Source organism: Delphinapterus leucas, chromosome 8 (genome assembly GCF_059928025.1).
Source record: "Delphinapterus leucas isolate spDelLeu-1000000601 "Yukka" chromosome 8, BTC_Dleu_Yukka2, whole genome shotgun sequence".
Classification (NCBI taxonomy): domain Eukaryota; kingdom Metazoa; phylum Chordata; class Mammalia; order Artiodactyla; family Monodontidae; genus Delphinapterus; species Delphinapterus leucas.
Window position 1 is genome coordinate 2,855,936 of NC_143136.1, and position 13,001 is coordinate 2,868,936.

The window sequence follows — 13,001 nt, forward strand, 5'->3', positions numbered from 1 at the left end:
ACATGTTACCTAAATGAGAAAAATAACTTCAACGACACGATTTCTCATCAGCAACCACAGAGGCCACAAGGAGGTGGGACGATATTTGTCAGGTGCTGAACAAAAGTGTCACTGAAAATACCTTTCAGAAATGAAGGAGGAACCAAGACATTCTCAGATGAAGGAAAACTAAGAGAATTTGTCACCAGCAGACCTGCCCTAAAGAATGACTAAAGAAGATCTTGAAATGGAAAGGAAATGGTAAAAGAAGGATCTTGGAACATCAGGAGGGAAAACTGAACAACAACAAAAGGTAAAAATATAGGTAAATGCAATACATCAGGCATTAGGAAAATATTCTGTTAAACATTCATGCTTTTTCAGGCCTTTTCAATGGTTATCATTATCAGAGGCATGGATGGTGAGCGCCTGGGAAATAGCTGATACTTTTTTAATTTTTTTGAAGCTAATTTAGAAGAGTTTTATTCAGGTTTCATAAATTAAAAACAGTGTCTCTCTGATTACTTTGTTTGCTTCTCAAAATACTCACCATCCCTATTTATAGGTCAGATTTCCCACTGACAAAATTACATACTCATAAAAACTTTAATTTTATCCCCAAGCTTACTCCAAACAGAATTGCCAGATCTAGCAAATAAAAATATGGGGTGTCCAGATAAATTTAAATATTACATGGGACATAGTTATACTAAAAATTAGTTGCTGTTTATCTGAAATTCAGATTTAACAGGGATCCCGTATCGCCTGGCAACCCTATAGGGCTTAAATCATCAGCGTCTACAGAACAGAAAACAACTCTCCCAGAACCTCATCCTCTCTCAGCAAGAACCTGCCAAGGGACCCACCATCTCGTGTCGGCACATATTAAACAATAAATAAAGTCCTTCTCAGAAATGTCCCATTTCCATAGATGAGGAAGTTTGGGGGTTAAGTTTTCATTCATAAGGGTAAAACTTATCTGCTCCCAGGGACCCTACAGAAGAAACGAAAAGCTTTAGAGCTACCACCCTGCAGAGGCCAGCTGCGGTGGGGGGTTGTATAACGCAGACTCCCTGAGCATATGCCCCCAGCCCTGATCTACACACATTCACGGAGCAGACATGAAGACCAAAGCCTGTACTCAGACCCTTACGACAAATGTTTAGGGGTGAGGTCACAGGCCTTGCGGAGCACAGGGCGCACTGTTTTAGCGGGGAAAGAAGGGAAGGCTTCCCAGCAGAAGTGGCATCTTGGGGCGGGGGCAGCCCCAAGAGGGCTTCCAGCACAGCTTGTGAGAAGGAGCATGGCATGTTGGGGGTGGGGGGGGGAACGAAGCGGCTCCATGTGACCAGGAGGTGGGGGTGGGGTCAGCGGGGCCACATCAGAGCTGGAGATGACGACATTTACATGGGCAGGTGGGAGGCGGAGCCACATTCGGGAAAGCTCCTTCCAGCTGTGGGGGAGGATGGAGCAGAGCAGACAGGAGGTGGGATGCTCTCCCAGCTGGTGCAGGAGCCGCCAGGGTAAGCCACGGGGAACAAGATGGAAGGGGAGAAGGGGGGCAGGAGGTGATGCAAGGGGTAAAGGTGCACCCCCCCAAGTCCTGTTCAGCAGATTCTTCCCTTCCACAACGTTCTCTGAACCCTGCCATGTGCCGGGCATGGGCCTGGGGGTCTTCCCTGCATTGCCATAGCAACGGCTGGGGGAGGTGGGAGTGAGCTGAAATTGGCAACGCTGGTCCACCAGGCTTTTTGAGGTCTGTCCTCAAGTTGCCCACCCTGGCCATTACTTGCACACTAAGTGTGGTTTTATCTCGCACACCTGGAATTCCATCTGGGTTTTTTTTTTTTTTTTTAATAAATTTATTTAATTATTTTTGGCTGCGTTGGGTCTTCCTTACTGCGCGCAGGCTTTCTCTAGTTGCGGCGAGCAGGGGCTACTCTTCGTCATGGTGTGCGGGCTTCTCATTGCGGTGGCTTCTCTTGTTGCGGATCATGGGCTCTAGGGCTCACAGGCTTCAGTAGTTGTGGCACGCGGGCTCAGCAGTTGTGGTGCGTGGGCTGTAGAGCGCAGGCTCAGTAGTTGTGGCGCACAGGCTTAGTTGCTCCGCGGTATGTGGGATCTTCCCAGACCAGGGCTCGAACCTGTGTCCCCTGCACTGGCAGGTGGATTCTCAACCACTGCGTCACCAGGTTAGCACCCCATCTGGGTTTTATAGGCCGTGAAACTCAAGCTCCCCCATGTCCTGGGCCCTTCGGTGCTGTAGAGCCGCCCTCGAACCCACAGCCCACCACAGCATGGCCCACGCTCCTTCTGAAGCAGTATGGATATCACTTTTGGATTTCAAAACCATAAATGCAGTTTCCAATGCCCCTCCCCAAGGCTGCTGACCATGAAGCCAGACACCCCAGATAGGAGATCCGGGGGAGAGGGAGCCTCGGGGGACCCACTGGTGCACGGTCACCTGGGGCCAGACGGCCTGCACGTCAGGGTCTCAGCGAGGGGCTCTCCGGAAGCTATTTCAATCCACAAAATGATTTCACTTTTGCTGAAATACATCATTCACCGGCATTTATGAGGCACCTACCAGAAGCCAGGCCCTGTACGAGGGGCCAAGGATACACAGCAAATGAATGGGCGGCCCCTTCAGAACAAAGGGCACTGGTTTCCCCAGAAAACACCAGTTGCTACCGCAACTTACTTCCCCAAAGAACGGCCTCTTCTTTGGCCGGAAAGGCACTGCGACCGACATCCAGGCACAAACCGATGTGCAGAGCTGAGGCCCTGGCTCAGTCCCTGGCGCCACGTGGGGCGGGCGGGCGTGACCACGGCGGCCACGCCCCCTCCTCCCTGAGCCTCAGCGCTTGTGGTGAAAGCCAGGCTGAGCCAGGGCCTTCTCCGACCAGGAGGGTCAAAGCCAGTGTCCTCGTGCTGGGGCCGCCATTCCCCAACGCTCACAGTGGGGTCACGTCCCTGATGCATGTAAAAAAGCCCGTTAAATCATTTGCCCTCTGTCCTTGGCCCAAGGATAAGCCACTTGAAACCACGGAATGAATAGGCTTTACTCGTGTCATCAGTGCATGTGTTTATACCCACAAGCACCTTGCCCTGGACCTTCGTGTACATCGATGTGCAGGACACAGCCTTGCAAGCCTGCCTGCAGCACACAGGAGACGTGCTCACCACAGTTCCTGGCCAACATCAGGGCTGGCTGCCCGCTCCAAACAAAGCCGGCGTGGAGGCAGTGTGGCCCCCCATCCACGCAGCAGCGCCCTCCTCGCCACTTGCTGTCAGCACGGGTCCCCACATACCTTTTTCAGCACATCTCCCATCCTCCTGGAGCATAAATTTTCGATAATAAACAGGACCAGAAGTTCCAATTGTCCCTCCTCAGACATGTTCTGAGTACACGTCTCTGGCTGACTCACAGTCTGCACATCAAGGCTAAACCCAAGCCGAAAGCAAACTATTCGATGACGTGGCCTTGGGACAGAGATTCTTCCACAACCCATCATGTATCAACTAAAAATATTTGATACAGAAGCTCTGAGTTAACCCTTTGAGTTCTCCCAGGTAAGAAGGGCCAGAAACCCTGCCTTCCTTTTCCAGCTTCTCGAGGCGGCTCACTTTCTTTGGCTCATGGGTGCATCACCCCAGCCTCTGCTTTGTCATCTCAGCTCCACCTTGACCCTCCTGCCTCCCTCTTATAAGAGGAAAATCCAGGATAATCTCCCCATGGCAAGATCCTTAATTTAAGGCCATCTGCAAAGTTCTTTCTGCCCTACTAGGTAACATATTCACAGGTTTCAGGGATTAGAGCACGGACATTTTGGGAGAGCCATTATTCTGGCTATCACAACACAACAAAGAATTTTTAAGATGAAAACTTAAGCATAAACAATAATTGGTAAGTTCCATGAAAATACGAAGCCCAGATAAACTGCACTCTGTTGCCCAGATGGTAGCCCCCAGAAGCTAACACAAGCCTTGCTATGCAGCCCTGTGAAACCTTCGGGATACGATCCGTTAAGACCAGGACGCCTGTGAAGACCATGATCTATCACACACTTCAAACGTGTGAAAGGAATGCAATCAATGCCGGCTCACTGGTTTTCTTTATGAATTTGCCAGCCCTCTTTGGTGTTTCTTGGAGGGGCCCCCAAAGGCACACGCTGAGAAACATGGGTCTGCAGGCTAAAATCTAAACTCATCTCCTCAGCACGCTCTCTCATGCTCCGTCCCGCTTCAGCCCCTGCTCCTCTGCCCCAGCACCCCAGCCATTCTGAACCCGCAGAATCTCATGACTGCACACTCTCGAAAAGCCACTTCCCTCCTCCTGGGACACCAGTCCCGTCCCAGAGCCCCAAACACACCTCCGCCCCACGCACGACAGAGCCCTCATCCTAGGAGGCCAAGGGTGTTTCAGGGACCTGCGTGGACCATCTGAAGGTGTCAGGGTGTGGCCAGCATCAAGGGACTGTGGTACGCAGAGGCCCAAGAGGGGCAGGGGCACAAACAGCGAGGGGGAGGCAGGGAGGCCACAGGTGGAGATACAGGGAGTGGAACGTCTGCACACCCAGGAGAACGGCGCCCAGTGGAGAGGGCCTCTCTCCTCAGCCACAGTGGGGAGGGCACGGCAGATGGAGCTAGAAGTGGAGGACTTGGAACCCCTCCTGGACCCCCTGCGGGCCAGAACACCCCCCAGGGGCAGCGGTCAGAACTTGAGAAATAGGTTCACTGGACACTTGTGGGGTTTTACTTAAAAGCAATTGGCAGTTTGAACTACTCTGTTTTCCAATCATGCCAAAGGCCCAGGACTGTGTGGCTTTTCTTCTTGCTGACTGAATACAAGGGGTTTGGTTTTAACAGCTCTACCGAGGGATAAACCGACTTAACAGTCAACTGCACACATTTGGAGTGCACAGATGGACAGAGCTGACACACGGGCCCCCCGTCGCCACACTCCAGGCGGTGAGCACAGCCACAAGCTCCTTGGTGACCCCCCCTGTCCTGCGCCACTCCACCGCCCCACGCCAGGCAAGCCTGGGCGGCTTTCTGTCACTAGAGTTTGCATTTTCTAAAATTTTATATAAAGGGACTCATACAACATGCGGCCTTTTGTGTCTGGCTTCTCTCGCTGAGCGTGCTTTCACGGTTCATGTTGTTGCAGTATCACTAGTCCGTTCCTTTCTATGCTGAGCAGTACTCCGTTATATGGGTGTACCACGGTTTATCTCCTCTCCTTGATAGATACTGAGATCTTTCCAATTTGGGACTATTATGAATAAATACGAATATTTGTATATAAGTCTTTGTATGGACAAATGTTTTCATTTCTTTGGGGTAAATCCCTAGGAGTGGAATCCCTGGGTCCTACGGTAGGTGTATGTTTAACTTTTTAAGAAACTACCACACTGTTTTCCAAAGGGCTAGTGCCATTTTACATTTCCACCAACAGTGACAACTCCTGACTTTCTGCCCATCTGTTAGGTATGTACTGGATTCCCACTGCGGTTTTCACTTGCATTTCCATGATTACTACTGAAGTGGAACACTTTTCATGTGTCTGTTGGCCATATGGATTTCCTCTTTTATGAAGTTCCTGTTCAGGTCTTTTCTATTTGGTTATCAGTCTTCTTTTCTTATTGATTTGTAGAAAATTATTTACTTAATTCTAGATGTAAGACCTTTGTCTCATCCCAAATATCTTCTCCCACTTAGTGATGTCTTTCATTCACTTTATAGTGTCTTTTGATGAACAGAACGTCTTCATTTTAATGCAGATTAATTTATCAATCTTTTCTTTGTGGCTTACAAATTTTGTGTCTCTTTAAGACTCTGAGGTCATGAAGATTTCCCTATTTTATCTGCAATTTTTTTTTTTTTTTTGCCTTTCTCGTGTCTATCAACAAATGCACCTGGAATTGACTTTTTATTATGGTGAAATGTGGAGATCCATTTTCGTGTGTGTGTGTGTGTGTGTGTGTGTGTGTGTGTGTGTGACTATGGATCCCCATTGTCCCAACATTATTATTCAACAGACCATTTTTCCCGTTGTTCTGCAGTGTCTGTTTCACCATAAATCAAGCACAAACACATACACATCGATCTATTTCTGGTTCTTTGTTCCGGCCATTTGTCTCCCCTTGTACATAACCCCATTCTCTCTCTTTAGCTTTATACTAAGTCTTGAAATCTGGTAGAGCAAGATCTCTCAGCATCTCCTTTTTCTTCCAGAACCTGTTGACTAGCTTCATCCTTTTAGGTTGGCATATAATTATTAGAACTGTCTTTTCAAATTCAAAAAGAAACATGTAAGGATATTTATCTGGATTGCATTAAATCTACAGGTCAATGTGCAGAAATCTGACATCTTTTATATAGCCTCCTTATTTAGTTCTTCTCTCATGTTTCCCAAAGTTTTCTTACATGTCTTTTGTTATACATATTCCTGTGTACTTGATTTTTATGCCATTGTAAATTGCACCTTTTTAAGTCTTAATTTCTAATTTTGTGGTTTTGGTGCACAGAATGCAACTGGTTTTATAGTTGATTATGTATTCAACAACTTTAAAAACTTCCTTATTAATCTAAAAATGTACCTGTAAGTAATTTTGGATTTTCTACACTTACATTGTCAAATAAGTTCTGTTTTCACCTTTCTAATTCTTATATCGCTTATTTTGTTTGGTTGCTAATTGCCTTAGTGGACCCAACTCAAAAGTAAAGCTTTAAATTTTTCACCATTAGTTACAATGCTTGCTGTGGGTTTTTTATGAATAACCTGTGTCAGAACAAAGACATTCCCTTCCACTCCTAGTTGCCAGGGGTTTTTATTAAACACCTTTTCTTCATCTGTTAACATGATCATATCATTTTTATCCCTTAATAAGCTGTAAATACAGTGAACTATGTAACTTATAAATATGGGTAGGTAAGGCTAAAACACACACATACACATACATACCTATGCCGAAGTGGGCACTAGCTCAAAACATGAGAAGTTTATCACCTGTTTAGCCAGGACGGTGGCTGGATTGGCAGGAAGCTCTTCACGGGCCACCACCTTGTAACCCCTCCATCCCCAAGGGGCCGTCATCACCTGCACGGGAAGCAGAAGCGGAAAGAGAAGGGCAGGAGCCCACGTGCTCTCTTCCTAAAAGCCTTGGCCTGGAGGCGGCATTCCACTGATGAGGTCACCTGGTCACAGCTGGGTGCTTCGCAGTTAAGAGAGCCAGCGGACACCAATATAAACCCAAGGTGGTCTCAGTGCATTAGAGTTTATATATTGCTAAATCCAGTTTTCTGAGTTTTCTTTAGCGTTTTGCATCCATGCACACGCGACACAGACCAGTATTCTTTTCCTCCTGCTGCCTTTGCTGGGTTTTGCCATCGAGGGTGTGCTAGCGTCATAACATGACTTTGGCTGTGCCGGTGGTAAACGCGTGGCCTCTCAGCCCTGACCCCACTTCCCACTGTCCTGCTTCTGGTCCAGACCACGTCTTCCTTGCAGCTGGCGCAACGTCAGGCTCTGTCGCTAGAGGGAGCTGGAGGGGCACTGGAGGAGCAAGTTTCTCCTCCTGGCTCTGGGCGCCTTCCTTCCTCCTGGCTCCCCGGGTGCTTGGCTGGAGCGCTGTGCGCCCAGGAGCTCGCCTCCCAGTAAGCTTCAGGGCACCTGAGGTGGCTTCCTGGTGGGGAGCTCAGGGGCAGCCCTGTAAGCAGTTTCCAGAGGGTTCAAGGGCACTCCCTGGAGGGCTTCTCAGCAGCTCACCAGCAAGCCCAGCCATGACCCAGTAGGCTTCTAAGCCAAGTTGACAGCACCTCCCTTCCCCAGGGCAGCTTCCAGGTGAATCACGTAGGCACCCCAGTGCGGGGGAGGGGGGCGCTGGGGATAGGGGGTCCCGCCTTCCACTAGCTCGGAGTTCTTGCCCATCAGTCACACGGACCAACTCTGGCCCAGATCAACCCTGCGAACTTTTCTGCCGTCTGTCTGTTGGGTTAAAACACCACCACCTCCAACAAGGTGTCAATCCAGCCTTGGGGAGGGCTCCCTGCCTTCCACATTTGTTCCTTCCGTGGGTCCTCTCCCTTGGGGTATTCCTTCGAATGCTCTTTTTTCTCCCTGGAAATAGTTAATAATCCTTCCCTCAAACCTTCCTTGCTCATATTATTGTGTGGTTACTGTATGCTGGACTGGACCCTGACTGATACAGAACTGGTACCGGGAGTGATCACAGGAGATGGACTTGCAAAGTGGGATCTGGGAATTGATCTGTTGTGATTTCGAGCTTAAGCAGTGTTGAGCTCATTGCCACTGGGAAACGGGAAGATAGTAATCCGTGGCACGCCCGCATGCAGCAGCATCAGAATTAATCGAGCCATCGCCTTTGGTTGCTTGTGATGAAGTGCTGACTGAAGCAAGTTGACTCGGAGCACCTGTGGCTACTGAGCCTTTTTTTTTTTTTTTAATGGTATTAAAGATGGCTACAGGCAGTACGGTATGGTATGGGATAGAGCTTCAAGTGCACTGGAGTGCACACAGAGAGAAAATGACAAGTCATGGCGACTTAACTCTCAGGACAAGTAATAGTGAGAACCAGAATACTTCAGTAAAGAACCTCTTTCTTTTCTTGCAGTCACAGGGCTGATATTTCTAAAAGTCATACAGAAAAGTTCATTGTATTGCTTGTGAACAGCTAGATTCAGTCTCACCAGTATCTCAAGGGAACGTCAGGCACTGACTGAGAAAGGGTGGGAACATGAAACTGGGGTGGGGACATTTGGTTAGATCCAGGGAAACTGACCAGCCTAAAACCCCAAGTTGTCCTAAGCCTCCCTCACCAGTAGAGGTCATCTGTCCGTGGCGTCTTCCTTTGCTTGAAAATCCGGTGACACCCTTGCCAAGGGGAGACGCCTTGAAAAGGGACAGCTATTCTCAAGACCCAGCGTAACTACCCCCTGTTGCCACCAGTCACGTGACTAAGGTCAAAGCACAGCATGCTCCAGTGGGACAGGAACACACAATGCTCTGGGAAGACTAGCTAACCCACCTAGAAAATGAGCAAGCCTTTTCTAACATATACCAGAAACATGGGAAACACATGTGAAGTGGATTCTAAGGGTGTTAGACCACGGAGGGTGGGACGTTAACACTAGATCAGGGCAAATTTATGGATGATGGTAAAGGGACTAGAGTTCAGATTTAATGCACTCACTTGAGCAGCTGGAGGTGTTTCTAAACAACATATCTGACTGTCTGACTGAGACTTATCCTCAAAAATGGCCTACATTTAGCTAGGGTGAGATGCCAGAGCTTCCCTGGCATGGAGGAGGGAATCCAAAGGCCTAGGGAGATAGGAATGTTGGACTGGATTCATCCCGTGTGACCTGCACACCCACCTCCCAACTACGGATTTCCGGAAGACCCGGAAGATGTTCCTTTCACTAGGGCACCGAGAAACCCCTTAGTAAGAGGGGCACTCACGTGCTTGGAAGGCTTCGGGATTGTTCTCCTTGACGGCATGCATGGTGGTGGGGATGCTGCCGCTGAGGTGGGCTCCCCAATTTCAGTGGAGATGATGGGATTCCAGAGGAGCAGAGGCCAAACGGCAGGAATCGACCACCAAAGGCAAGGGGGGGGCATCCACCAAGAAAGACAGCAGATGTGTACCTGCAATCAAAACACCTTGGTCCCCAGGGATCTTTAACAGTGGTTCACTGAACACAGTGCTCCTAAGAGTACTGACTGATCTATAAAACGGGGTGGGGTGGGGGGGGGACAAAAAAACCTTTAGGCTTAAGAGCCAAAACCCTGACTTGAGTCACAACTGTGGCTAGGAACTGCCTCTCACCTGGTTCTCAGACCCAAGTAAACTCACAGGCCAGACCCCGTGCCTGCAGGGGAGGCTGGGTCTGAGACTCCTCCCCCAAGCCTTCCCAAATCCCAGCTCCACCGCTCAGCTGTGATACCGGAACTGGAACGATGTTAAGCTGGTCAGGAGAGGGTGCTGGAGGGATGCTGGGAAGGGGGGGGGGGTTTCTCTTCGTAGTTCCATAGTGCTTCCCTTCTTTCTAACCCCCTAGGCACCTGGCTGGCATACGAGACACCGGTGGAGCATACCTGCTGCAGGGTCAGCGGCACCCAGCAGGCAGCTTCCCGGTTGAGCTCCTCAGGTATCCTAACGGGCTTCCCAGAAACTTCAACTTCCCCACAGGCAGCCTCCCAGCTTTCCCCGGGAGTCTAGCCTGCCCCCGCCAGTGTCCCACCAGGTTCAACGGAACCCCATGCAAGCAGCTTCCCAGTGAATCTCTCTGGCACGCCAACAGGTGTCCTGCCCACCAGCCTCGGTCCGGCAGCCCAGGGTAACCCAGTGAACCTCTCAGCCCTGGAGCAGGTGCAACCACTACAGAACCTTTAGGTTATTTGCTGACGGTAAGCTTGGAGAGACACACGTCTGGAGGGCTAGATAATTTCTGTACACTCTCATTTTTCAGAGCCAGAGTTACCAGCACACTTATGAGTGTGTGTCTAAAACGGGCACACTGCCCCCTAACTTTGCCACAGACTCCCCTGTTCCCTACTATTACGCCTAGTGTTTCTGCACTAATTATGGCTCCTACAGGGCCCCTGTAGGTCTTATGGTCAATGACACGTGCCCACCGGGTTCTTAACTTCAGGAGACGAGGCTCCTAGAGAGGTGCTGGGAAAAAGCTTCCCCTCAGCAGTGCTGGGGAATGCGGGACACCCCCTGGATACAAGGGACCAAACTCATACGGCTCTGAGATGCACTGGGGCTGTCACACCAACCACCTCTCCTCAGGGTGATCTCTGTGTCCAAAATAATCCTGCCTTCCAGCCCATGGGATTAAGCCCCCTAAGCTTCAGTCACTCCCTGAAGGTCTTGGGCAGCAGTACAAACTAAGCCAAAAGGAGACAGAGTTTTTCCCTGTCATTTTCTCTCCCCTCCCCCACCCACCCCTTAATGCTGGCAGACCCCAATCCTGTTCTCAACTCACCCTACACAGTAAGCCGAAATCCCCAAGTTCAAGGTGGCTTCAGTAACAAGGCCTTTATTTCCACACCCAGCAGAATAATGGGAGGCAGGCAGTTCCCTTGGAAGTCTGACTTGGAAGCTGGACAAATCCATCGAGTCACATGAGGCCAACAAGTTCCCTGAAAAAAGGTAAACCATCCCTGAGAGCCACAGAAAGGACCCAGCTGAGGTCCTCCTAGCCAATGCTGGGTCACACCCACGCCCTAACTAGTCAGGAAGGAGATGAGGCCCATCAACAGGCCCAGGCTGCTCATGGGTCCCTCCAGGGACTGGAACGAGCACAGGTGACGAGACCCTCCCAGCTGGCAGAGTGGTGAGATGGCTTCTGCCATGGGCCCTGCCAGCGAGAGAACTCTGGCAAGGGCCCCGGGGCAGGTGAGAGTACCCGAAAGCTCCCCACCCACCTAGCACTCATCAGGAATATCCCGTTTGACCCTATGAAGCTCAACTTCCAGCCAAGGGCATCCTCACAGAGGCTCCCTCAGCTCGTCTCTGGCACGCGTCCTGTTCCGCTAAACGAGGAGAGAGCACGTTCCCTGCACACTTAGGGCATTTCCCCAGCATGAACTTCATGATGCTTTACGAGGTGAGGCCCTTGATTGAAGGTTTTCTCACATCGGCTGCACTCACAGGCCTCCCTACCGCGAACGTTCTGCTGCTAAATGAAAAAGCCTCTTGGGTGGAAGGCCTTCCCCCATCTCTGCATCCATGAGGTCTTCCTCGAGGGTGAACCTGCCAGGGATGAATGGGGTTGGACCTGCAGCTTAACGCTTTCTCACACTGGACATACTCAACAGACTTCCATGCAGCACAAGGTTGACGTTTTGGCAGGAGGTTTTCCCACATTTGCTGCACTCCTAACACTTTTCTGGTAGGTGAACTTCCAGTGTAAATCAGAGCACACCTTTGGCAAAATGCTTTCATTCCATGCATTCAAAGGGACTTTCTCTAGTATAAACCGTCTGATGCCGACTGAGCTTAGCGATGTCGCTAAAGGTTCTCTGATACTACTGCACTCATCAGGCTTTTTTGGGGGGGGGGAGGGCGGGGGCGGTGCTGCACCCTTTGGCTTGCGGGGATCTTAGTTCCCCGACCAGGGATCGAACCCGTGCCCCCTGCAGTGGAAGCGCGGAGTCCTAACCACCGGACCGCCAGGGAAGTCCCAGGCTTTTCTGCTGTGAACCTTCTGGTGCCAAACAAGCGTGTATCCTTCGCTGAATGCATCCTTCCCACGGTGGCTGCACTCATAAGGCTCTCCTCCAGCGTGGATTCTCCGCCGTTGAAAGAGGCGGGGGTTACCTGCACTCAGACCTGCCCCGGTGTGGCGGCCGTAGGCTCCCTCCCGCTTGCCATACAGTCCCGGGTGAGCGGCCTCCCAGCCTGCGGCGCTCCTGCCGGCCTTCCCCGTCCAGGTGCTGGAGAAGGCCGGCGCTGGGCCCGAACTCCCCGCACACTAAGGGCTTCTCCGACACGTGGACTCCACAGTGCCTCGCCACGAGGCCCTACCCTGCCCGCCTCTGTTGGGTTTCTCTCGACTCGGCTGCTTTGGGTCCGGGAGCGCTGAGGCCGAAGCCTCTCCCACACGCCTCCTCACTGCAGCTTCTGCCCGCGGCGGCTCCCCGGTGCTCAGCCAGGAGCAACTCGTCTTTCCAGCCTGGGCCACACATCTCAGGGAACGCGCCCAAGCAGACGGACCTGCGAGAGGCGTCCTGACCTGAGACGCGCTTAGAAAAGCGCCCCGCTCGGCCGGTGCCTCCCGCTCTACGCCACACCGACCACCCCCGGGCCGCAGGTGCCAAGTTCCCCCACGTCCAACCTCCACGCATCAGACGCCGGGCCACTCCTCCTGGGAGAAGCACAGGCCACATCCTCGGAGACCACGCGGCCCTGCCGCCAGGGGAGCCCCAGCCGACAATCCTCCAGGACCACCCCACCCAGCTCTCGGGTCCTTCGGTTGAGGGCCGACCC